The 23,267-nt window shown below is 35.0% G+C and overlaps 1 long non-coding RNA gene across 1 annotated transcript; it reads left to right on the forward strand.

Annotated features, from left to right (window-relative positions):
• The first annotated feature begins 10,423 nt into the window (after positions 1-10,423).
• On the forward strand, positions 10,424-22,508 carry LOC138698037 (uncharacterized). Its single transcript, XR_011331663.1, has 2 exons — positions 10,424-10,750; positions 17,836-22,508. It is a non-coding gene; the product is annotated as an uncharacterized lncRNA (long non-coding RNA).
• The last annotated feature ends 759 nt before the right edge of the window (positions 22,509-23,267 follow it).

A 23,267-nucleotide genomic window follows, 5' to 3' on the forward strand; every position in this document is an offset into this window, starting at 1 on the left:
TAAGTACAGACTCATAAAAATCTTAAGTGGTCAACATAACATTTCTCCAGTACAACATATAGTGATGATACTAAAGATATATGTCGACATAAACCGTTAATATCGACAAAATGTTAGAAAATAAGACTTAAGGCAAAATGATTATTTTACTGTATTATGGCTTGAAGAATCCACTGCAAGAATGATGGATGCCATTTGGAATACATTTTTCAGGAGAAGCAATTGAAAGTTTGAAATGCTTAGTGCTCAAAGCTTAACTGTGATTTTCCGATCATTACTGGACAATGACTATCAGTGTCAATGCCATATAACTCTCTATGTACATTCTATATGTCTTAAGCTATGCATTGACAGTCTTGGTTCATTTTCGACAAGAAAGTGACATCCATCATTCTTGCAGTGGACTCTTCACTTGTACTCCACCCAGACACAAATCCGTAATTAATACCAAATGAAAACTTAAGTTTTTCTTTTTAATATATTTTCAGAAACTAAAAATTGTAGAAAAGAAGTGACTTGAGCCCCATTGACCTAGTTTTTTTTATTGCTTATACAGTAATAGAGACTACAGGACAACTTTTGTACACCCTGACATATTGAATTTCGAATTATTTTCGATATGCACTAGTGTAAAGGCAGACTGAGAGGGAACACGAATGTATTCATAACCACGCAAATAAAAAGTTTAGTTCGCAGAACCGCCGGGTCGTCACTCGCCTTGGTCGGGTAATACATTATCCATATGTCCATATTTTCCAACATATGCTATATGATTCGATGCGAAAAGTTACGTAAGCTGAATCAGATAGAAATATAGAAATGAAGACATAATTACTTTAACATATTACAATTCGGAAAGCAGCGCATTTTTTAACACTTTTATTTGTTATCTCGTTAGAAACGGTTACATTCTGTCAATTATATTTTTGCATCTACTAATATTATTATAAGAATGACATTAAATCAGATTTCTTTCTTTTTTTCAGATGCAGACTTTAAGATTAAATCATGTTGTGACACCAATGCTGGCGAGTTTGACAGTCCACTGGCTGCTGACTACTAGTGTTTGCTTGCGTCAGAAACCTTTGGTTTACTCAAATCTACAATTGAAAGAGATTCCGAAACATATCCCTAGTGATTTCGAAGTACTTGACTTTTCATGTAATGGAATTACAACAATCCAAGTAAATGTTTTCTGGAAATTGGAAAATGTGAAAATGATTAACTTGAGCCACAACACTATTAACAAAATTTACATCGGTTCATTCAATAGACTGAAGAATCTAGAGGAAGTAGATTTGTCATACAATGACATTGTCTATTTGCATCCGGCAACATTTTTTAACAACGAAAAACTCAAAATAGTTTATTTTAAAGGGAACAAATTTGTCGTACCTTTCCCGAGCAGCGAATACATATTGGCATCAACATCCCTGATTTATCTTGATTTGTCTTTCTGTAATATTACTGCAGTTTCAAGGAAATCATTTAATCGGTTGCCAAATCTAGAAACGCTGGATATTAGTGGAAACCCACTCACAGATTTAGACATCAATTCTCTAACACCGCTACAAAGGCTAAAAAAAATACACCTTGAATACTGTAATATTTTGACTTTAGAGAACGTATGTTTGTATAATGAAGAAAGCGGTAAGAACATTTTAGTTTATCCATCATGTGACAGTGAACCTCAAGCTATACCTGAACGAGGCAGAATAAGTATAGATATAGTACTAATGACAGGTTGTATAATGTGTACTTGTATATTCGTAGCTGTAGTGTGTGGATATGTACTTGCATTAAAATGCAAAGGCCGGAATTCAGAGGAGGCGTACATAGAGGATTATAATTCTGACAGAGTAATGCGACCACAATTACAGTCACAAGAATCGAATGATGATTACGAAGAACCTATTACACCATGTCATGAGAGGCTCATGTCTAATTAGATGTTAGTTCTTTATTGTAAAATTTCCAAAGTGTTTGTTCTCCGGTTCCAAATATGGGAAATCAGAACTTCGAGGAAAGAACATTTCTGAGTTAAACTTCCAGTTACAGAATTTAATACAAAAATAGTTAACATCATATGACAATAAAAAGTGGAATATATATATATATATATATATATATATATATATATATATATAATTTTATGTCCAGAACAAAATGGAGAAAACAGTGAATATTTACTAGAAGCTTTGCTAGTAGGAAAATCTAATTCGGACCAATCTGTGCCACACAGTTATACAGTAAACGTGTCATTTTTGTCTAAATCTGGTATGATTAGAAAACATCATATTCACTTCTATAATATATAGGAAATCATATGGTTCAGACGAAGACAAAGAGAAGAACTTATGTCCTCAGTTCATGAACTTGCGCCTGCTCTCAAATATCTGCGATCAGAACATGTGAGAGTGAGAATTGTACGATTACAATACATAATATGCAACCTCAGCATTAGCTGACTTACAACATGGATGAGTAATAATTACTCCGATTGATAATTTTGATTACTTCAAACTACGTTAGCAATGTCAGATTTGTTCATTCATGTCTGCAATATTGTTATTGTTTCGTTAGAGAGAAATACAATAACTGAAACTAGCGACATGTCTACACAAGTGGTACTAAGAATTAAAAGGACCAACGGATCTTACCATACCTCTTGACCTTAGCAGAGCCCCGGGCATGAGGGGGAGTAGAACGGACGCAGAAACCACTGCCCATGTCTATTTCGCTTACACCGCCTTATAGGCCTAAACAAACATATTGTAAGGCTTTGTGCATCAGTGGTGGATTTTAGGCGACCATCGAGAGCCGAAAGTTCGTAAAAGCTATGATGCTCACTTGATACAATCCGTCACTAACCTTCCTGCCTGCTTGTACCGCACCAAAACATTACTGTCTTAGTCGCGGAAGGTGGAGTGGGGAGTTAAGGGATGATATGCAGTGACTCAATCGAGTTATTTGCGCCCAGGCCTGCCATAGTACAACTTCATTATTGTATCCCACTGACTATGAAGACGGGCAAACTTCATGCACATAAATAATTCACATTAAATATAATGTAATATTGACAAAACTATTTCATATTTTAGCTAACAATGTTTTCATTCAGTGGAATTTATTTCACGTTGACAATGTATGAATGAGATCAAGAAGAAAAGAAGTAGTGCTTGGAGAAAGCCTGTCACATATTTGATTTGTATGTATATAAGATCCCGCGAATCTGTAAGAATAGAATTCTGCTTTCCTTCATAAGAGGGAACTAACTGACAAAAACTTTATAGCATAGTACTATATGTGTGTGGTGATGATTGATGAAGACGAAGTAGTGACGTACCGGTAACGCTAACGGCAGGATGACGGCAGTCTTGGAGGAAACCTGACTACAAACAAGGCTTCCGGGTTCTGCAGTGGATCGAGGTCCGGACTCTCTAGTACGAGGCCATCGACTGACAAGTGCCACCTGTAAGTCATAAGTAAAGTTCGGATAAAGTAGCTGTATCAGGATAGGCATCCTTGGTCCGTGAGTTTTGTTTACAAATATTAACTAGTTGTCGCGTGTCCCCCAGTCGACAGTAGTGACGACGTATATTCAGTTCCTATCGGCTGTACCACTGCCATCGTGATCTAATACAGGCCGTAAGGCAGACCACGTGACTCGCTTAACAGCTGATCGCGAAAGGCGGTCTTTCAACCATATGAATTAGTTGCAATGCATGAAGAATAACATATATTTCTCTGAAATGCAGTGTAATTGCGTCAGCAAAATTTTGAACAGTGATTGTGAGACGCTTGAGACACAATTTACTTGCAATTTAAGGTATAATATTGTTTTTGGTGTGAAAATTACGTTGTTGCAGGCAAAGTTCGTATGTGTAATACCTGCCTTTATTTCGATTAAATATTGCGCCCTTATGTGGTTAAGTGAAATTTTGGTCTTATAAACAGTAGGCTAAATATGTGTAATAATATATACGTGAAAGTGAAACATTGACTGGCATGTAAAGTAAGTTGTGATTAGGCCTAAGTGCAGCGTTACCAATGTTACTCTTGTCTAATCCATTATTGTTAGCTTACCGTATTTGTCTTATTAAATTTAAATTATTGCTCCCTTTTTATTTGTGAATAACCTACATTATACGAGTAAATAATACGACGTTTGATAATATACACAATTTGAACTAAAAACGAGATACATATAGTACATTACAAAAAATTATGCCCTATAGTTTCCATTACTGTTACAGTATCTAGAATTGTAATTAGTTGAAATAAAGCACTCATGCTTCATTACGAAATTCTTGCACATTCACTTATGCACGTTTCAACAATTTTCAGTTGCATCGCACGCATATTTTAATGTGTTGAAGTTATAGGTTATGTTTATTCTATCAGTACTTGCCTTATTTCCATATTCGCAATTATGCATTATAATTAAGCATAACGCTACGTATAACTCATAAATGCAATTTGTCTACACTTCAATTGTATTTATTCGTTTCATACGGTACTCCAGTCTGAAGTCTGATTAATTTAATATGTTACTAGGGCTAAACTAGCGCTGAGGTAGTTCCCTTCGTATTCATACATCTTGCATATACAAATTAGTTCGGTTCGTTCAGGATTTTAATATGCCTTGCTTATAGGATCAAATGCATCTCCACAAAAAATAAATTCAACTGTTTTCAGTTCAGAAATTACCGGAACTATACCTCAGCGCTACTAAGTAATATAACGTATGTACATTTCATAGGAGGGACTGTGGTGAATTTTCTACCTATAAGTAAGGACGGTAACCGTGTTCTGAAGTTTATCCTAAAAAATATATTCTTCTTTGTTAAATCTCAAAACCGTTTTCGTTCTCAACTTAAGCCTAAAATGTTGACGCAGATAGGTTATGTTAACATGGTAAATTCTCTTCACATAAAAATAACACAGTTTTATTTATTATTCCTGCCACATTATGCAACACATAAATGGAACTTATGCACATATTACATTGAATAAAAATTTAATTGTATTATTTATTTGTTCCCTACTATACTGGGTTGTAATGAATTGTATTTATCTAACCTACCAGATTAACACACAACTGTACATACACTAATTTCATAGGAGGGACTGTGGTAAATTTTGTACCTACAAGTAAGGAAGGTAGATGTGCTAAATTAAAATTACAATATAAATAATTCTTCTTTATTAAATCTCAAAATAGCTTCCATTTCAAACTTAAAATGTTGATGCAACCAGGTTATGTTACCATGTAAAACTCCGTTCATATTAAAATAACACAGTTTTGTAATTATTTCTGCAACATATTATGCGATAAGAAGTGTGAAGGGGTCTTATACACAAATTACACTAAATAAAATTGAGCGCCGACACGCATTAAAGTAATATATTTCACTCAGCTCCGTATACTCAAATAGAAAAGCCCGACTCATCGAGTGACGTCACACAACCTGCATTACGGCCTGGTCTAGATCACGATGGCAGTGGCTGTACTGTCCATTCACTGATGTTTTAGCTAGGGGGTGGGGAGCGCTCTTCCCAGCAGGTAGAGTTTTAGCTAGTGGAAAGGAGTAGTGTTTACTTAGTCTGAAGCAAGTCAAGGCCATATCCAATACAGCTGTACATCCTATCGTGATACAGCTACTTTATCCGAACCTTAGTCATAAGGTTACGTTCGACCTTAAGTTTCTGAACTTTATTATTCTCAAGCATTATGTTATATTTATGGCTATGGTTATTGGTAAGAAATTAGACTTTTGTAAAACATTATTGGGGAACCTATTTAAATATAACGATACAGTGTCGGACTGCAGTCTAGACGAGCAGTTGAGATTATTCATCCTGCCATAATATCCAGAACGGTTTCGCGTCAACTCAGCATCATGTAGAATTCAGTCCTGTACTTTTCTTGAAGTAAATGGCGGCCGGAGCATGGTACCGACCACATAACCTCAATGCAGATTCTAGGCCAAGAAAACTTGAATTCAAACTTATGAATTTAAATGACGCGTAAAGCGATTTCTAAATATTTTATTATTTTAAGAATTTTGCCGGAGCTATGAACCAGTAACAGCGAAAATGTATAAAACAAAAAAAATAATAAAAATAATGATAATAATAATAATGATAATAATAATAATAATAATAATAATAATAATAATAATAATCACCATCATTAACATTATCATTGTCATCCCCTGTGGCTCAAGTCTTTGAGAAGCGGTCTTAAACTCAGACCTTTTGAAGGGCTATTTGTATTTTTATGGGATCTTGGGATTCCCACGAATATTAATTAAAGGATTAAGGAAAAGTGACAATTTTCCACGAGGTACGAACTTGTCATGAGCCGTTTATTTGACTTACTTACTTACTGGCTTTTAAGGAACCCGGAGGTTCATTGCCGCCCTCACATAAGCCCGCCATTGGTCCCTATCCTGTGCAAGATTAATCCAGTCTCTACCATCATATCCCATCTCCGTTAAATCCATTTTAATATTATCTTCCCATCTACGTCTCGGCCTCCCCAAAGGTCTTTTTCCCTCCGGCCTCTCAACTAACACTCTATATGCATTTCTGGATTCGCCCATACGTGCTACATGCCCTGCCCATCTCAAACGTCTGGATTTAATGTTCCTAATTATGTCAGGTGACGAATACAATGCGCGCAGCTCTGCGTTGTGTAACTTTCTCCATTCTCTTGTAACCTCATCCCTCTTAGCCCCAAATATTTTCCCAAGAACCTTATTCTCAAACACCCTTAATCTCTGTTCCTCTCTCAAAGTGAGAGTCCAAGTTTCACAGCCATACAGAACAACTGGTAATATAGCTGTTTTATAAATTCTAACTTTCAGATTTTTTGACAGCAGACTAGATGACAAAAGCTTCTCAACCGAATAATAACAGGTATTTCCCATAATTATTCTGCGTTTAGTTTCCTCCCGAGTGTCATTTATATTTGTTACTGTTGCTCCAAGATATTTGAATTTTTCCACCTCTTCGAAAGATAAATCCGCAATTTTTATAGTTCCATTTCGTACAATATTCTGGTCACGAGACATAATCATATACTTAGTCTTTTCGGGATTTACTTCCAATCCTATCGCTTTACTTGCTTCAAGTAGAATTTCCGCGTTTTCCCTAATCGTTTGTCGATTTTCTCCTAACATATTCACGTCATCCGCATACGTTTATTTGACTAAGTACTTAATATAAGTACGTAATTTATAGGGAAGAAAACATATTATTAACAAACTATTTACATTTTATGTTACAGAAATTGTAAATATGGTGATTGAGACATTGCCATTTTAGTAGGCTAATTATTGCATGCATAGGCCTATGGAACATGTTACTTTTTCTGACCAGAAACATGGGCAGGCTTTTTAAGTATAAAAATATAGGTGTGCCATTTGAAATTTCAAAGTGGGGTTGGCTGGGGGGGGGGGTGTGAAATCTAAATTGCAATTAAGCCTGGTTTCAAACTTCCCCCTCGATATCTGAATTGACGTGTTTTTTGTTTAAATTGAATTGAATTTAAATAAATAGTTATTTAGACTGGGAAATTTTTGAAATGAAAGTCTGTGTATGTATGTCTGTTTTATAAAATGTACACAATTATATTCTTACTTTATAATGAGTATTTACCTCTATTGTAGGAGTTATTCAAAGTGCTGTCCGTCTGAATTCACACATTCCCGACATACTTTGATAACATTTCCATTCACATGCAAAAGTTCTCTTTCCATTATTCTAATTTATGCTATGTTATTGTCTTTAAATTCGTCTAAAGTGTGAGAGTTCTATATCTAGACTATTTTTTAAGGTTGCGCACAAATATTAGTCGCACGCGGCATTCATCTGCAGAGGCTATTCAACATGTGAGAGAAGTCGCCGACACATTTTTCCTGGAGCTCATAGACAAATTTATTTTATGCAGATTAAATGTATGACACAGGACCCAAAGCTCTACTTTCTTTCCGACCATGTCCACACCTGCGGAGTAACGGGTTCGATTCCAGGTTGGGGCAAGTCACCTGGTTGAATTTTTTTTGCGGGGTTTTCCCTCAACCCAATATGAGCAAATGCTGAGTAACTTTCGATTTTGGACCCCGGACTCATTTCACCAGCATTATCACCATCTCATTCACACACTAAATAACCTAGATGTTGATAAAGCGTCGTAAAATAACCTACTAAAAAAACCAAAGACATGGTAAAAATGTTAGCGCCCTTTAAAATTCAACTTCTTCGCCAGATTCGAACCCACGAACCCCGGATCCAAAGGCTAACCCGGTAACCACTAGATCACCGAAGATGACTCCAAGAGGGAAAGAAGACGTTCTAGCCATTCAAGAAACGGTAGGCAGTTCCAATTACTCAGTAGACCTAGACACACTTACGGGTATTAATAAGTATACGAATATAGCTATATACTGACGTTTTTGTGTAAATATATTTTCCTAGAATATACAGAAATGAATAAGACTGCAATCAATAGGCTACATTAACTTGACGTTAAGTTAAATGTGACTGGAATCAATATACATATTCACGAGGAGCTTAAGTCACTTCCTCCCTGAAAATATAACTACCATTGCGACAATTTGTATCTACGAGAATTCTGCATTTTAATGCAATAAATAATCAATTATCAAGTACAAAATATCGACAATCTTCTGCAAGGCCCAACAACACCACATTCTTGAAGAGAGTTCTGCGGTTTATTGTGGCTTGTTAATTCAAAATGTACTTTTTTTTTCGTCTCGCTCGAATTACTGATAGCGATGTGCTTCGTTGTAGACTGTGAGTCCGAAATGCGGTTTGCGAATTTATACTTAGTGGCTGCACAACAGCACAATCATTGCTCTGATGGAGGCTTCGAGGCAAAATGCAGGCCTACATTCTTCGTGTACTATCGATACAAATAATATGTTACGGAACGATTATGTATGTGATATTGATCTAAAGATAATTAGCCAGCGATCATGACCATTGTGATTTTACAGCTGTCGCTGTTTTCATTTTATTAACCATTTTTTCCATTCTGCCGCTTTCCTCAATCTCCATCTTCTAATTTTCTTGTCGTCACAGACTCATGAACCTTATCCCTAAATGATCCTCTTTATCGTCGTCTTTTGCTTTTTCCTATGGGACTTCACTCAGTAGGCCTACAGACCGATTATTTAGTCCTGACAGCTCGGCGACGCGAAAGAGGGGAAGTAATAAGAGTAGTGGGGAGAACTCCGAGATAGGAACGAGCAGTCAGTAAAGAAACGCAGTACAGCTTAACTGTACTGGAAAAAACACCGCTCTACCGTACGCGTGATATCCGATCGTTCTGAATGCAAGCAGCTGACTAACCCGAACACCCCTTGGAGTAACTCAATGGACTCGCCTGACCCAGGCGCATATTGTCGGAGACTGTGAGGACTAAATAATCGCACTGTACCTTATCAATCGGTTTCCGTCTGCTCTTTTGACATGACCGTACAAAAGTAATCTCTTTTCATCTACAATAAATGACATTTATCTGCTTAAATTTGCCTTCGAATTTCGCACTTCGTTTCATACAATATATATATATATATATATATCATCTACCACACGATGATAGTACCTGATTGACATGGTTACGTTTCTGTGATGTTGCATAGAGAAACGTAACCATGTCATTCAGGTACTACCATATGGTGGTAGATGAAAGAAATGCACTGTCCGATATTACCCGAATATATTACTTGAATATGCTGAGAGGTACTAACTTAAATTTTGAGCAAGACTACAGTGTGGAAACAAGGAATAAGAGAAAGATGTTACTACCGTTTATGAAAGAGGCGAGATCAAGAGGTCAGTTTGCGATCTTAGTGAAGGACAAAATAAAGATAAACGAAAACCTGTATGACTTAAAGTAAAGTAAGAGGAATTTAAAATCACAGAAATCCCAGAAATTGTAGCTATTCGTATTTCCAACTTCAGGATAGCAGATATCTAAAGCGCATAAAGTATGTTTGTAAACTCCAACTTAAGCTAACCTGAATCACGCAAGTGAAGTGGGTAGACATTAGTACATACACACACACACACAAACGTTTACACACACTTCAACTTATCCTCGTAAGAGAGTGGCTTGCTCAGATTCGGTATGTCCTTACAATATAACTTTATTCTTATATGATAAATAAATAAGAACGGTCATGAAAATCCACTAGAGTAGGCCTACTAGACATAAGGAATTCAATTGAGCGTACTGCATTCATAGGTTACAATTGTTTTTTTTTTTTTTTTCGTTTTGTGAAAAATGCCCATTTTATCTCATACATACTACGTCATTTCTTGAACAATTGAGAAATTCGACGAATATACGATAATAATTAGGCTTTGCTATTGCTACGTTCTGGTACGTACAATAGCCTACATATTATCAGAAATAATCCTCTAATAAAATTTTAGAAATCGTTGATGCTTAGCAATTTGTGTAAAATATATTGGATAATATTCAGTAACTGTATTTACAGTGTATAAAGTAAATTTAATGACTCATTGGACTGTGTTTATCACTGCTGTTGAAACAAGTCTTTGCACAGAAGAACAAATACAGAATCCACGTGATTTAATTTCTCGACTCCTGTAATCTTTGTGAGTTGCACCATTTCGCTATAGAACAGACCTGATAGCAGTATTCAGCTTGTGCCAGAGATCACATCCAGGTATAACTAGTTACAAGTTAATGGTGAGTTCTTTCTTACACGAAGAGTATTTAGTATTGCTTACAATTGAAATTAACTACTCGCACGTACGCACATAAAAGATATAGCAGTGGAAATTATAATTATAGCCTCAAATTTCAATTAGAACATAGATCTTTGTACGATGTTATTGCAATCTCCTCCAAATTAAAAAATAAATGTGTGCATCTTAAAGTAATCACATCCAAAATAAAATCTTGAAAAGGAATAAAATTAAAATAAATGATTTGATTTCTGAAGTGGGGGCTAGAGATCGTATTGACACCATATCATCAAGTTCTTAATTTGTGTTAATCTACTACCAGATTGAAAAATAAATCCAAATGTGGTTCTAGGTTAAGCTGTGAAAGATAATAATTGAAGGGTTCCCTGCAAAAATGAGGTAGCTTCACTTTTACAAAATTGTGGAAAAAACAAAAAAACATTCTAAAAATTCAAATTTTAACTGAGCTTCTTTCCTTTTTCAGAGTATGTCCTAGGTATCTAGGAGTTTCATTTTATCACTCAATTAGGAATTTAGAGGTGTGAAACATAAACAAATAACGGAGCTACCCCCCTTTTACAATGCAATCTGATATAATTAGCCACATTTTGCACTGGAACACATTTACTGTGCGAATATCATTAACCACAACACAAGACATAGCAGATATATATATATATATATATATATATATATATATATATATATATATATATATATATATATATATATATAATGCCATTAATTTCAGGGGGTTGTTCCTCAAGATATTTCAAACAAAAAAGTTTAATACAGTTTTGCTCGTTTTTGCTTCCTTTTCGAGATAAAAACTGTTTTATATGAAATATTTCATACAGTGTTTTGGGAAAGCCATTGATTTAATTCCCAATATGTTCAGTCAATTCAAGAGAAAAGTGTATTACGATAATGAACTATTAAAAGAATTTTAGTTTTGTCCTTTAAATATGCAGAAATTTGATCCGAACAAATGTAACTTTTCGTTATGCAAAGGAATTTTAAAATGTTGCATTTGTTCGGGTTAAAGTTCTGCACATTTAAAGGACAAAACTAAAATTCTTTCAATCGTTCTTTATCATAATACACTGCTCTCTTAAATTAATTGAGCATATTGGAATTAAATTAAAAGTTTTTCCAAAACTCGCTATGAAATGTTTAAAATTAAATAATTTTTATCTCGAAAAGGAAGAAAATGCGAGCAAAATTGTATTAAACTGTTGTGTTTGAAATATCTCGAAGAATACCCCCATGACATTAACGACATTACTTACGGTTCACCGTATATATAGCTCCAGGAGCCACCTCCTTTTTTCAATGAAACGATTGGGATCTCAGCTCCAATTCCACTGTAACTTACTACCAAATGCTCGGAATCATACCGTTCTTGTAGTAAAAGATCGGATATATTTTTAACATATGAAACAAACAAAACACCTTTTCTACAGGTAACCCTTCAATTGTAATTTATTATTTTGAACTCCTACTGTTAATAAAAGAAGTGCGGATTGAAAGTTTTGTTACACTTTTCTAAATAATCCACAATATTGCTTTCTTCCTCATTTAGGAAACAGTAGTATTACAGAAGTTAAGATACAAATACAAGTTAGAAAAATTAATATAAATTACTATTATTATCATTATTATTATTAGGCCTATTATTATTATTATTACTATTATTAGGCCTATTATTATTATTATTATTATTATTATTATTATGTTCATCATCGCTATAATTATCACTCCCTTTTTTTCTCCATTTAAGCGAGCCACCATTGTAGATCAAACCCATAAGCGCGTTTGCTGCGCTCGGGAGTGGGTTCGAATCCCGCTTGGGTTGATTGCCTGGTTGGTTTTTTTTCCGAAGTTTTACACAACTGTAAGGCAAGTATCAGGTAAACCCACGGCGATTTCTAGGCCTCACCTCGCCAGATACCACCAATACCAGGGGTCGGGAGCTTATGTTGAAGGATAAACGTAGTGGCGACCTCACTCTCACTTTTTGAGAAGTCAATAAGCGGCCGCTTGAGTCGCAGTCTGCGTCAGAGGCGGATGTGACTCGATGGAATTGACTGTCTTTAGAACTACTGTATATCCATTACATTGCTTATACTAGCAGACGCTGCACGGAGATTCTGCCGCTCTACCATACAATGTATGGCAGGTATGCTCATTCTCTGACTCGCGATTACGTTTAGTAATCACAACCTTCCAATGTAGAGCGTGCTGTTCCTCGTTCGAAGCTCGACGGATGGCTGCGGAAGGCAGTTCAAGTACTTAGTAAACGTACGAACAGTGCGGGACAATGACACAGTCAAAACCTTCTGTAAGCAAACGATCATTCCTTACAGTGTGGGAGGAAGACTATTTTGTTGTACGTTTGGTGAAAACGTAAAATGTTTACTATATTGTAAGGTACGGTCAGGAATACTACTGAGCAACATAAAACTACATTATAGGCTCTGCCATCCAGAACAGCCGAAATGACAGGGAAGCTTTTTCTGTAACATAGTCTATTTTCATATACCAACATTATTATTATTATTATTATTATTATTATTATTATTGTTATTGTGGTGATTTTATTCCAACAGAAATAGATATTTTGATAATAGTAATATGCGTTACAAGAGCGGTATGTTGAAATTTTCATGTTCGAGGAAAAGTTTTAAAAAGCGAAACGTAGTTGAGCTTTTTTAATTTCCGAGAATTGAAAGAAAACATACCGCTCGTGTATCGCACATTATTTTGTGCGAAGATCGTTTATTACATACCTGAAAGAGGAATTTCTAATTAGTTGCAATGAAATCTCCATCTTGGTTTCTGTTCAATGACGGCAAGTTTGGAAAACAAAAATATCTATCTTCAACATTGTTGCTTTAAAATGTTTTCTGTGCTTACTATACTCCAGCAGGCTGTGATATATGTCTGTCTTTTTTCCCCCAGTCTATAAATGCGAACTTAAAACAAACGGCTTCCTTAATGTTACATGCATCACGAAATGCAGTAACTTTAGTGGAGTTGTAGAGTTTAATTAATTTTTGCAAATATTTAAAAACAATAATTAACAGTGCAATTTAGGTATAATTGCAGTGGTAAGTTTCCAATTTATAATTATTACTATATTGAACGTCTCTAAAAAATATGTTAAAAGCCTAAAGCAGTAAAATCAATATGTCACTTAAGCGGTAAGAAGAGGGAAATTGTTATGTGTGTTCGGTTGGGAATACTGAATGTGGAATTTTAGACTTACCGCGGATCGGTTTTGTGCTGAAACCAAGCAAATACGCACGATATCGCACAAAATAATTTTTCAGGGGTGCAACGTGCACTACAGCTTCAAGAATTGAAAGCACTTCATGAAAGGCCAAACATTAAAGAGAGTCGAACAATTCAGTGTCTATATTTCTGAGCAAGTTAGCCAATGTAGTATGTTGGGAATTAGCTAAGACACTAAAACCCTTCACGGATGGTGAACTTGTAAAGAAATGTATGGTGCCTGAACAAAATATAGTTAATTATGGCTCTGTACTGCAAAAGCTCAAATGTGAATTCACAGAACATAGATTTAGTGATTTTAGACGTATGGAGAGTGATATTGGACTTTTTATTAATCCTTTCATAATAAATTTAGTACAATCCGTGAGAGTGCAGTTCCAGGACGAGTTAATTGATTTACTAAGTAACGTAGAATTCAGAACTAAATGCAGAGAATATGACTTGACAAGCATAGAATTATTTAAAAAATGAACAAAACGAAATATCCCAAGGTGAGCTTACTCGCTGCCACTATGCTAGCTACCTTCGCCTCGACATACGTGTGCGAACAATTATTTTCGAGAATGAAGGTTGCTAAATCCAAACATAGATCCCGATTAACAGATGAGCATCTTTAGCGCATTGCGGTAAATTCGTTGGAAATAGATTCCCGATTACTTTCAGAAAAGAATGCAGATGTTGAATAGACCGCAATGTAAACTATATGGTGAAATATGAAAATGATATTATCTATGATATTATTATATCATAACTATATTAAATATAATAAATAATGTAATAACTGAATATTGCAGTGTATTATTCAAATTCAGTTTATTATCCGTATTTGTAAGAGTGTAAGAACTATGCTACGGGTGGTGCTGCAATGTAGCCTACAGTGCAATGTAGTTGCGGAGCCCAGTCCGTACACTGTGTGTGTTTTGCAGTGCAGCATCATCCATGTAATCGGTGCTTTTACAATTTTGAGCACACCTGATGTATGGCTTTAAACTCATTTGTATCCACGCTTGCTTCATTTAACTTTCTTTTTTTTTTTTTTAATTCAGCTAAACCATCCTCCTTTTCTAACATTACGGGTGCCCCATCAATGACTACTGAAACAAAATTATGTCATAATAGTTAAAATTTTGATGCAATAAGCAAAACAGTCTCAAAATATCACTGCTAAGTGTTCGATCTTTAAGTGGTAGGACTACCATATTTAAAAACACAGTCATGTTTTCATCAGGGCTCATGGTTAATTGAACAATAGGCCTATCTTGAATATCCGTACTTTCATCTGGTGTCAAGGTATACTACTTGAATGTTTGTATTGTATTCACTACACGCCCAAGTTAAATCTGCGCCCGGAAAGAATGTGAATCACCGTTCCTTCTCCCTCTGGCCTTCTTGTGATCTATGAGTAAATACTAAGCTGATAAAGAGGTGTTTACTGTTCGTGCCAGCGAGTTGTATGGAATGGAATTTAACTGAGGGGGGCACGGATGGCCCAGCACTGCGACCTGTTGAGATCTATTGCGCTAACCCTCGATATGGAATAAGTTACGTGCCATAGACCTCCTAAGTGCACCGACCTAACCACATGACTCCCTTAACGACCGGTCCCTACAACCAATAGAAGTCCATATACCATTCCTGCTTCGGCAACTTCCCCCAAGGCCCCCCTGTCGGTCCGAGGTGCAACTCCTCCCCCGAGTAGGTTCGCCTCGGGTACTCGTTGCAGAAGCCATCCAACATCGCTTAACTACATTCCACGGAGGCCGGTCGAGAGAGCCAGTAGCTTCGAGAGACTGCCTGTAGAGTGATATGAAAAACCAGAAACGTGATGATGGGAAAAGAAAGATGAGTGGGGTTCCAATCGCCTGATAAAGTTACCTGATATTCATCCAGAGAATTGAGGGAAAAACCTCGAAAAACTTTACCCAGGCAACTCGTCTGACAGGGAATCGAACCCGGGACCGCTGGGTTCGGAGTTAGACTCGCTAACCCCTCAACCACAACGGTGGACAGCGAGTTGTATGAGATAGTGGTGAATACACGTGCATAGGTAGTGCTGAAAATGTTGTACCCGTATAAATACTGTGAAAGTGTTAATATCATTCACCGTATTTCTTACACACATTATATACTACATATATTACCTCACTCATTGCATTATCTTTTGCAACATAACCTCACTCACAGATGAAACAGTAAGCTGTATACTGACAACTAGAGCAATTAGAGCTACTAGCGCTCGTCTCTTGCATTCACGGGACGCAAATTTAACTTGGGGGCGTAATATATCAGAACTCATTTCCACTTCTCTGTCAGCGACTGTGTGAGGTGACAGGCTGATGCACTTAAATTTTTCGACCACGTTAGAGCAAACATCTCCTGCAGCTAAAATTAAACAACCTTATATTCTCCCTCATTGCAAATGGCTTTAGTTTTTCCACAGTATAGATAGGGTATCGGCCAATTTTTGTGCTGCCGTTTATTCACTACCTTGTGAGTTTTTTCTTCTTCTAACAACAGCTTTCTCTCGTCCGTACAATAGATACAAATTTAGATGTTGGTACAGAGGCTGTTGAATTACATTACGCTAATCACTAAAATTATTAGTAAACTATCTTTTGGTGCAGCTGGTCCTATGCGGTGCTGAGTGATCAGACCTTCAGACTGTCACGTAGGCGGTCCAGGTTCGAGTCCCAGTCAGGCCTGGGAGTTTTCATTAAGAATCTATAGTGACACTTGGGGCGAACAAGGTCATAGTTGGGGTTTCTCTAAGGGTTCTACGGTTTCCCATATTAGACATCAACATAATTTCATCAATATTTCTTCATTTCGTCATCATTCCATAGCATTCCCCGACCACCAGCTGGCGATGCACAGAGAGGGCTGGCCAAGGGACGAGTGGGGTGGCTTGTTCGAAACCTGGGTACGTAGCAAATTTTAGTGCAGTCAGCCGGTGTGGGTTTGGGAATACGTCTGGTTGAGAGTTACCGCAATAGGTCGTAAAAGGTCGCGGTCTGGTTCATAGTGCACCCCTCTCGAAATTCTATTCCATTCTATTTGACGCAGCTAAGTATTAACTGACAACGCAATTAAATAATTAAAGTTGCAATAATTCCAGAAAAATGAAAGTTTAAAAACAATATCGATACCTGAAATGTTACTTCCTCCATATTACTTGGTAAGCTTCCTTCTGAAGTGTTACCTGATGTTAACGTGTGCAATAAAGTGAATTGGTGAAGAACGTAACAAACAAAAAGCTTTTTCATTTCCGTCAATACAAAAATAAAAAAATCTAAATTTCATTGTTTATGGAAAGAGTAGTTTCTTTTTTACTGTGCCACAATTGTTTGCTATTGATTGCTTCAAAACTCGGTGATGTCCTGGAAAGAGTACTTGCAGTTGGGTGAGTTTCAGAGGTGGTAGAATGAGTAATGGAAGGGAAAGATCGTAAACTTTCCATGAAGTGTAAGCTCGCGGTAGCTGACCAATACCATCGACGTAAATAACTTCGTAGTTGATATAACGCCATTAAATAACAGACCATTTAGGCGAGGACCTGATCATTCATAGCAATAAATATCTGAGTCACGTCTCACTGAACAGATATGTAAAAGATGTAGTACTAATTGTTAGAATTGTCACAGAATAAATGGGATTAACTGAGAAAGTGCCAAAATCTCTTCGTCCACAACAGACACCACTACTTACTCTCATCATTGTGAATCAGTTCGTCATTATCCTTATAGTAGTTCTATGTGAAGTACGATATTGAATAATTATTTTCATTTCATTTAGATGGAGTCTCGCAGAAAATGGATCCTTGAATGGTCAACAGGACTTAAATGCTTCTTCATTTACATCACCATCTTATTGTTTGTTAATCCATCGACCGTGTCTGGAGATTGGAGCTGTCCATCACCTTGTACCTGCACCTATGATATCTTCAAATTCGCAAATTGTTCAAGACGAGAACTCACTCAAGTTCCTTTGCTCAGCAGTACGAACTTGAAAAAGATTTGTCTAGCCTATAATAAAATTGAGGTTATTTCTGGAAATGACTTTCAACTTTCATATTATAAATATGATTTACAAGGATCAAGCTTCAGATATATGAATACCGAAATATATTACATGACTGAGAATAGCTTGGAAGAGCTAAATCTGAGATACAACTTGATCCATTACATAGATGCGAATGCTTTTAGGCACTTGAGCAAATTGAAAATTTTAGATTTATCGCATAACAGTATTTATGAACTAGAACCAACATTATTCCAATATAACGAAAAACTTGATAAACTTTATTTACAATACAACACGATGTTTATAATAAAAGCAATTCCTTATTCAGATTCTCTTACATACTTGGATATAAGCTATAGCAGCGTTAATTATCTGTCAAATGATGCGTTTGTGGGGACACCGAATCTTGAACGACTGTGTCTGAAAGGCAACCCTATAATTACGTTGAATATTTTTTCCTTTGAGCCACTTAATGCATTAAGAACCGTAAGTCTGGGATCTGGAAAATCACTTTGCCTTTCAGAAGGATATAATAATGTAGTTCAGTACTTCATTCAGAGGTCAGTGAACTTCTTTCCGAGATGCATATGCAACTTCTCTTACTATTCTGATGACAGACTAGTAAATACAAATCAACATGGATTTCACAAGACTCATTTATTAAACAGTCTTTTTGTAGTATTCATTGCCGTTGCAGCTGGCAGTATTCTGTTGGTATGTGTTATTTATCTATATATGATACAAAGGAAGAAATCATCACAAGTTTCCAGCAATGTTGCTCCCAGACTGACAACAGCGACCAACCAGAACGATATGATGCCTTGGTACAAGACGATGTTGAAGTTGTTGCTTTTCAAGGCACCTCAAGATAAGGACAAGAAGGATTCAGAAGCTGCACAAAGTGGAAACCAGGCAACAAGAAACGAACAACCTGCTCTACCAGTAAATAATACGTCTTCAAACCGAGAACGTTACTAATTTGCCACAAAGTACAACGAAATTAAATAAAGAATATTAGCCTGAATGTTAATGTAATAAATTTTAATTAGACCATCTATGCTTATCTTATGTTATCTTATTATAATTGTAACATAAGATAAGCATAGATGGTCTAATTAAAATTTATTACATTATAGTGAGCTTATCGGAAAATCAAAACAAAGATGAAACTGAATGTTAATGTTTTCAAGTAAGTGAAACTGTATTTGGGAAAATTCAAATAAATTTATTGTAAAATATAAATGGAAGTAATAGAAATCATTATTTATGAAAACACAAGCTAAATTTTCCCTTGGATATCTACTCAAGATACATTTATTTGAATGTATACATGATAATCATTGACATGGTTGTAGCACCTAAATAATCCATTTCACAATATCGAAAAAGCCGAAAACAGAAACAGTATTAAAACTAAAAAAAAATCAATTTATATTCCAATTGAACATTAGTAGCTATGAAATCCATTTGCAAACAATGGTGATTAAGCGAATTTAATTGACGCACTACGTTAGAAAGTTAACGAAAAGAGCTGACTATGTTATTTCACATTAGGGCTAACTAAAAACGACCAAGATACGGGTGATGTTCACTGAAATTTATATTAAAATTTGTTATTGTACTGAATGTAATGTAGTACAACACAGATGTTGTTATCAATACTTAATACAAGACAGAAATATTCATGCAGCATTGTTGAATGTCATAAATTCACCTATAGGATAGAAGGCATGAGAAATTCGGTACTTCTTTAATTTGGCCCTAAATTAATCTTAAGTTTTGAGTTTGAATTTTTTTATATCCATAGGGAGGCTATTAAAAAGTTTTACTACCATATAACGCACTCATTTTTGATAGCACGATAGATTTGTCGATGAAGTATGAAAGTCATTTTTGTCGAGTATTTATGCTGTAAACTGTTGAATTAGTTACAAAGTTTTTCAGTGACATATTGTACAATCACCATAGAAACTGAGATCTGGACAATAATCACTACTAAATACCAATTCATTAGAACACAAAATCGTTATATTTGTCAGGTAATTATATACATAATCAATTTGTTGAGAAAATTTCTGTAATATATAATATTACTTTTACAATAATCTCATCTATGTACTGTACACGCATATGCATATATCCGTCGCAGAATCAAATTGCACTTTACCTAAAAATCTGATTTGTCAGAAAAGACGAAAAACTATTGTAGTTGATCTGAAAAACGGTGATTTTACTACCGTAAAGTTAATGCATATAAATTTCAGTTTGACTCCAAACGAGCAGTTTATCACATTCCTTTCATAATTCTGCACTGAAACATATATTAATCCTGTACTTCATAATTTGGAGAAAGTGCAGTTTGATTCTAGGCGACTCATGTTAGTTTTATTGTTTACTATACTCAAAATCATACCAGGAAGACACTGTTGGTCTTAAAGAGAAGCGAGTCAAGTCATCTGAATGTTGTCATAACTAGGGACCTTATTCTGGCCCAAAGCGTACGGAAATAAGGTTAGTTGTTCATAGACTATATTCACGACATGTTTAGCGGGTGTCACAGGTACTACTATCAGGGAACACTTGTATTTTGTTTGTGCTGCAGTTGACGTTCTATTCGTGATTTAAAACTGAAACTAGACTTCGCAGACTGTTTACAATGCAATCTAGTGATAAAATGCCGATACTAATATGACCTTTCTACAATTTAAATTATTTATTAGTTTATTTATTTGATTTATTTTTACTGGCAGAGTTAAGATTATAAGGCCTCCTCTACCACTCAACCAGTTTAGAAATACATATAAAATATAAATAACACAAAAACAATGGAATAATAATAATAATAATAATAATAATAATTATCATTATTATTATTATTATTATTATTATTATTATTATTATAATAGCAGCAAAATATAGGTGTGTTTAGTTACATATTATAATTTTGGGAGTTAAACAATTAGGATACAATTTAAATAAGTAAGACAATTTGGATAAAAGGAATGATTAACATAACTAAGGAAAATTGATATATTAAACATAAAAATAAAAAATACAAAAGTTATATTTGAAGAAGGATCGTATTCTAGAAACGAAAAGCAGTTTTTTTTAAATAGACTTTTGAAAGCAGTCAATGTCTGACAGTACACAATGTTCACTAAAATACGTTATTTTTTTTACTGTTTACACTATCACAAAGAATGTAGGTTTACATTGATCGAACATTATTTACACTATTTACAAAATAAGTATTATGAAATAAAATACCTTGCATCACAATACATAACACTGTACATAATAGTGTAAATAAAGACTGATCAATGTAGGCCTGCATTCTTTATTACACTGTGAATAGTAAAAATAGCGTATTCTAGTGTACATAGTGTAAGTAATTTAAATTTTAAATATTAGTGTAACTGTCAAAGTGGTCCATGTTTTGTTCCACCTAACTTTACCAAACAAGAGTCGCGCCATTAGTCAATCAAGTACTTCGCTTGCTAGATGCACGCGTGTCGTCCACTACTGTAAAACTCCAGTAATAATCTTAATCTTATAGCTTCCTGGGACAAAGCACAATCTCTAGCTATAAATATAGTAGCTTCCTTGGCTGAAGACGAGTATAGTAAACTCCGATTCTGTTTTATGCTGTATAAAATGAATAATAAAATGATTTTAAAAAATGTTACATTCATACTAAAGAGTTTGATACTGTACAGTACTTTTTAAACTGCAATATAAGCTATGCAATTTCTCTCAATATTTCTACATAGTTTAATGGTTATGGCTTTGAAATAATTGAATTGAAGGGTTCAGAACTATAGTGGGCCAAGCGCCATTTACTAAAATCGTAGAAAACAAGGGTTAAAATGAAGTTATTACCATAATTCAATGGGAACATATAGCAAGTAATATAAAGTATACACATTAAAACTAAATGATATGTCAATCTTCATTAAACTATGGTATTTACTTAACTTTAACCCTTGCTTTCTCCGTTTTTAATAAATGGCACTTGGCCCATTATGGCTCTGAAACCTTCAATTGCAGTCTTCATTAGCCTAATGTCAATGCTAATACTAGCGATTTTTTTCAATGATGTATTTTAAGTGCCATAGGTGCCTAACCCACAAATTTTGCAAATCATTCTTTTATAATATATTGGACAAATAATAAACTATTGTAAAATGTAACTTCAAGTGTAATGTGCACTTCGTATTGAAATAAAAATTAATTAACTACATTATGTTCAGTCGTTAAGTTTGTATTATTTCTCCAACTTTCGCATTATATTATTTGAATCTTCATAAATGTGGGTTAGGCATGTAGGCCTATAGTTTGGGCCACTCATCTAGTCTCACCGGCAGTACCGAGATTTTATTGTTATCAAGCACACAGACCCATGAGAGTCATGGGAAAATATATAACAAGGGATAGATAGATAGATAGATAGATAGATAGATAGACAGACAGACAGACAGACAGACAGACAGACAGACAGACAGACAGACAGACAGACAGACAGACAGACAGACAGACAGACAGACAGACAGACAGACAGACAGACAGACAGACAGACAGACAGACAGACAGACAGATAGACAGATAGACAGATAGATAGATAGATAGATAGATAGATAGATAGATAGATAGATAGATAGATAGATAGATAGATAGATAGATAGATAGATAAAAAAACCAACGGAAAATAGCTGTATTGGAGTTAATGAATGTCACATAAAGAAGCTGAATTTATTATGAATAGTATTATTATTGTTATTACAAGTCATTCTCATTATTATTATTAATACTATTATTATTATTATTATTATTATTATTATTATTATTGTATCGTGTCACGTAATTATAACGTGAGGTAATGTTTGTAAATATCACAGCACGCCAGTTGCAATACACTTGTTATGCATACACAGAATATTTGAGAATATGTGTAGGCCTACATATATTACTGGATACGATAATCTAAGAATTCATATCCAAAACGAAGAATATTACTTAGATGCATGTTTTCAGTATCACTTAAGTATTGTGGTTTTCAATGTTTGATAACCGTAAATTTTCATATTTCAATGCAGTGTTGTATATTTTCAATATAATAATAATAAGAGAGTCTGTGATTCTGTCTAAGAAACTTATTCCTAAAATGATCCCAAATCCCTACAAATCCTGCAAAAATTGTTAATCAA

This window comes from Periplaneta americana, chromosome 4, assembly GCF_040183065.1.
Source record: "Periplaneta americana isolate PAMFEO1 chromosome 4, P.americana_PAMFEO1_priV1, whole genome shotgun sequence".
NCBI lineage: Eukaryota > Metazoa > Arthropoda > Insecta > Blattodea > Blattidae > Periplaneta > Periplaneta americana.